A 5,813-nucleotide genomic window follows, 5' to 3' on the forward strand; every position below is an offset into this window, starting at 1 on the left:
AGTCTATCAATCTCGAAAGAAAGTGAAAAGTTCTCAAAAGCTCATATCCTAAGAAATCAAGAATTTTCAGCTTTGCGCGACAAAACTTAGAAAATTAGCTCTTGAGTTGGTATGTCCGAAAATGGAAAACTTTATGTCATTGGAAACTAGATCCAAAGTACTAAAAGTTCGTAGAAGACACTTTTCCAAGATTCCAACTAGAAAGCATTTAGTTTTCAGCTCAAAGTTGCTGTTTCATGGAGGCAAGACAGAACCAGTTTTGGTTTTCAGCGATGTTTGGAAATTCGGCAAAATTCATAGGAAGTAAATCAGCCTTTGGAATTTATAATACAATAATAGTTCCAAATCAAGTTTTAAACACAACAAGCAAAACTAAATTCAGAGTTTTGAGCAACAAGATACAACAGATCGAAGTCGGTTGATTTTCACGACCTTATCAGTGAATTTCCAGTTTTGAAGAGCAATCTTTGGGGCATTATTTGGGCCTCGAAATGATATTGAAATTTTGCCAAATTTGGTACACTTAAACTTCCATATATGGACTACCTCTCTATCAAAATATAGGCAAAATCTCAAACAACAAGGCAGTTAACGAAACGACCAAAGTTTGTGAAATTTCTCAAAGCTAATCTGCCAACCCTATCTCTCTTTCTTTTTCAAAAGTTTTGTCCAACGAAATCAGCCCCAATTTGCTCCATTTTTGAAACCAAGATTCCAGAAATATTTAATGAGCAATTGATGGGTAAATGATACTAAAATTTTCGAAATATAACATTCCAAAACAGACTTGGCCATTCGGTCAACAGGGAAGGGAAAATTTTCCAGTTTCCAGTTTCCAGCTTTGTCGCAGTTTCGAAATCAAACCATATCTAACTCTATACAAATCCAAATTGAGAATAGTTTATGGCGTTTAAAACTAGGTTCAAAATGCTACAATACATCAGAAGCCATCATTTTGAAATTCATTTCACAAGTGGGACAAAATTGAGCCAAAAGATGCAGCTTCCCAGTTTCATTCGGACAAATAGGCAAAGCAGGACAGTCCACTTTGCCGATTCACCACGGTTTGCTCGAAACGAACTAGTAGGGGATTTATACCGTTTGAAAGCTCTGAATGTCTGGTTTTGAATGCCACAAATGGCACTCAATTTCGATATTTGTACAAAGAGTTATGCTCAGACAAAGAACCACTGTCCGGTTACCCTGCTAGCGAATTTCCAGATTTCAAACTTTTCCAAAACTCAAGTTTTATGCAACAATTCGACATGATTTTTGAAAGACACTTTCTATACAGATAATACAACATAAATCCATCAATTTAACAGCCAATCAATCATCAAAATTTTGAATTAAAAGCAAGATAACATGAACAGAATTTCGGCCAGCTTTCCTTTCACAATTTTTCCAACTTTCTCTCCACTTTCTAAACATAATCATCTCATTCATCACATGAACAAGAATAATCAAACAATATAGCCTCAAGTCAGATACCTAAAGGCCTCCTCAAGACATCTGGCTTAGGATTTAAAGAAAGAGAAATGTTTCCTCAAGTACGCTAGCCTATAAACTTCATTAGGGTTTCAAACCCATGAAATCTAATCGTCAATCTTATTAAAATTTGAAAGGTTAAGGAGATGAAGTGATTACCCTTTAAACCCTAGATGAAGACTAGATTTCTCCACCAAAATTCACCAAGCAACACCTCAAGCTTTCACCTTTCTTCTAGTTGGAGCAAAAATCCAAGGGATTGTGAGTTGGATGGAGTGAATCAAGCAAACTTGGAGCAAGAAGTTAAAGCCTTTCTCTTCCCTTTTCTTTTCCATTGGGTTGGCCGAGAGTGAGGAGAGAGAGAGTGAGGTTTTTGTGGTTTGATTTCTTGGAGGGAAAGAATGAAAAAGGTAGCCATAAAGTGTGCACAAAAGTCAACCCTCAATAGTGCGAAATAGGGTTTTGTACTACCACTTTTCTCTCTTGTTTGGTACACTTATACACTAATACTCCAAGGTGGTTCCTCTAACACTTTAATTACTCATACTTACAAGTCTAATACTAATTCCTTAATTCTCCAATTAATCGGACTGGCACGACTTCCGAGAACTTTCGATTCGCGAGCGAAAAAGCAAAATTTAAGGGCAATTCATGCAATACGAGAATAATTAAATAACACTAGGGCAAATAATTATGAAAATGACTAAATTAAGAATAAAACATGAGTCCTCACAGCTTCTTTGAGATTAACGAGGGTAGTAGAGGTTTTAATTGGTTGCATAGAATTTTGGTGAAGATCTTGTTGACGAACGTGCACAAGCTGATTGGTTTGAAGCTAGCAAAGGAAAAGGAAGCCTCCTCCTTGGGATAAGCACAATGAGTGTGCTGGCAATGGCTTTGGGATTAGATACCCTAGTGAAGAATTCTCGGACCACATTAAAGACATCAAGAGTAACCAAGTCCTAACAATGGTGAAAGAAAAACCCTAAAAACCCCTATGTACTAGAGGCACTTTCTCCATCCAGTCCAAGACTGCAACCTTTACCTCTTCCAAAGACACCATTCAAATCAAATCCTAATTTTGTTGTGTAGTGATGTGACTGGGAACGTGTTGGAGAAGCTGGTGAGCAGTAAGCTCATCCTCTATACCCTGTTGGTTATTAGCCAATAAATTTTGGAAAAATTCCACCCCCTCATTCTCAATGGCCTTCAAATTGTCGACCCAGTCCCCATGTGAATTCTTTATTCGGGTTATATGCAACCACTTTCTCTTCTCCCATAAAAAGGAATGGAAAAACTTTGTGTTGGATTCTCCTTTCTTCAACCACTTAACCCAAGCTTTCTGCTTCCAGTAGAGCTCCTCATTAGCCAAAACTTGGAGGAGGGTTGCCTAAGCATGGCTCCATTCCATGTAGGCCTCTTCCATGTTGACTTGTTCAAGGAGGATCTCCTTCTGATGAAGAAGTTCTTCTGCTTGAGCTACTTTATCGAAGATACTGCTAAACGTGGATTTATTTCATTCTTGCAAACACTTCTTCAGTTGCTTCAACTTGCTTGTCAAGGCATACATTCCATAGCCATCGACAGGTAAGCTCTAGTTTTGGCAAACAGTATCCATAAACATGGGATGTTTAACCCACATGTATTGAAACTTAAACGATTTTGGGTTAGGCCGCTGAAAGTCACCAAACAAATAGAGTAGAGGCGAATGGTCTGAGGTAGAACAATTCAGATGATGGACTACGAAGCTCAAGAATTATTGCATCCGTTCATGATTGTAGAGCACATGATCGAGGTTTTTCCATATTCTTCATCTATTGTGAATGCTAGACCGTGTAAATGGACTTCCATTCACTTGTGTCTGTTTGAGTGAGCAACCATGAATGAAAGCATTAAAATTCGCAATTTCTCGAGTGTCTTGAAGGGAGTGACCTGAGTATTCATCTAGTGAAAATATGACATTGAAGTCGCCTCCTACGAGCCATGGCTGCTGCCCAATGGTTTGGCATATACTAGTCAAGGTGACCCATAGCTCTTGCCACTCCCATCTTATACATCTAGCATAAATAAAAGTGCGGTAAAAGACTAATGAAAGAGTTGCGTGTGTAATAGCCAATTGAAAAAGTTAATTATTATTGTTAACTACATTGACGGCAAAAGAAGATTTCCAGCAAACCCAAATTTTATTTGAGGTATTAAGTAAGCCCAAGTGAAACCCAAATTTTATCACAAAGTTTGAAAGGATTGAAGAATATAACATAGGTTCCAGGATTACCAAGAAAGTGATAGAGTTGGAGCAAAGTAGCTTTTTGAAACGCTGGGGTGTGGCTTGGCTTGCGACACCCCGTGCATTCCAATAAGTGCTTCAATCATTAAATTAGGAGAGGCTGCTAAGCTTGAGAAGCTTTAACAACTTGTCGAGTAAGAATTGTCCTTGGTTGACGCAAGTAACATTTTTTCCAGCTCATTTTATATGGTGTTGTTGCAGCGAAGAGTGTTGATCCATCGAGTTACCAAGAGGCAGACTAGCTGCAAGGTTAGCATCCAACTGAGTCTTGAAAGATTGCAAGTCTGCTAGACGAATGGTTGTACGTTTAGGTTCATCCGCATCTGAGACCTAATTAAAATCAAACCCTGCCTCTCAAGCAGGTTCTTCTTAGAGGATTTGTTTCTCCATTCAAGTCGGCAGTCATCATAAAAGGAAGGACTGAGAGGCTTTGCCGTGCACAATCTTTGTGCTACCATTACCCCTTGGATATAGCTTTCAAGCTATTTTTGTTCTATCGTTAAGCCTAAAGTGTTGGGATGCTGAAGATGGTTGGCTTGGGTGTTTTCAAGCTGCACGCATTCTGTCACAACAACAGGAGCATTGGCCTGCTGTTGTAGCTCAGTCATGTAGCTAGAGGGAGCATGACGGATGATGTTCAATGCCTGTGGGTGCTCAAGGGGGCCTTCCTTGACAACCCAGGTCTTGTCCACACGGGCAATTCCAACGTCTCGGGGTGCAGCGTCTTTGAGGAGTTGCTCTATCTTATGCCCCATAGAGGTCGTCAAGCTCCAACAAGAGGTAGATGTATGGCCCAACTTTTGGCAAACCGGATTTTCATACTCCACTAGCTGCCAAAACCCTAAAGTGCCATTCCTAATCCAAATCTTATCTAGCAAAGTTTGTATATGAACACATAGGCGAGCATGCAATGGTAGAATATGAAGTGAATTTGTATTGATAGACTCAATTAAATTTTTGATTGTTGTGATTGTGGTATGAGATTAGATGATGCTCCCATCTGACCTTAGTTGTTAGTTATAATAATCTAATATCAATTAACTAAAATTTGAAAAGATGAAGAGATAATGAGTTTGTTTGGATAAGAATTTATTTGGATGATTTATTTGATCCAGTTACTGTAGTACTTTTTGTGATGTGATGTATGTGAGATAAAAAGGTGATTGGGAATTGTGTGTATGATGCAAGCAAAACAAAATCTGAAATAAATCTTGCAAATTTTCTTTGTCCAAACAAACCCAATGTAAAATATGTTATATACTGTATTAAGGTAAATAGAATTGGTAATATATCAAATATATAAAAAATACATGCCTCTACTTGAAAATATAATTTTTGTGACAGCCCCACTTTCCCCTAGGGCGAACCAAAGGGTTTAGCTGACTGCCTGTGTGACGCCCCCGCTTCTCCCAAGGGCGAACCCTAGGGTTTCGGCGGGATGCCTGCCTAACTCGCGCCAGGACTCGAAATTTCAAAACAGTAAAAACTAGGTAAACCAATAGCGTACTATTCACACTATAGCCAACTCCAAAAAAAAAGTTCTATTTACATCCCCAAAAGCAGCTAGTCAAACCACTATATTACATTGTGATAACAACCAGCAGAAAGTAGACCCTAAGGAGGGTCCTTATACAAACCACCAAAACAAAAACAACCATCTTAATTGTCCAACTATTACAAGCAAACCTAACTATCACTACAAGAAAAAAGGTCATTAGTGACAACATTTCTTTGTGACGACAAAAAGTCGTCACAAAATGAGGTTGTTTAGTCACGACTTTGAAGGTTGTCACAATTGACTCAAAGCAACTGAGTTTTCAGTGACAACTTTTAATTGTCGTCACAAAACTACTTCGCGCCATGGGACTTGGAAGGCGCGAGTTTTGCGATAGTGACGACTTGATAAAAGTTGTCAGTAATTCTACCACTTTCTTTGACAACTTTTCGTTGTTGTCACTGTTTATGTTTATTGACGACCAATTTTTGTCAATAAAACTATAGTGTAGTTAGTGACAACATAAGTATCATCACTAACTTG

The sequence above is a fragment of the Coffea eugenioides genome, chromosome 8, assembly GCF_003713205.1.
Source record: "Coffea eugenioides isolate CCC68of chromosome 8, Ceug_1.0, whole genome shotgun sequence".
Lineage (NCBI taxonomy): Eukaryota > Viridiplantae > Streptophyta > Magnoliopsida > Gentianales > Rubiaceae > Coffea > Coffea eugenioides.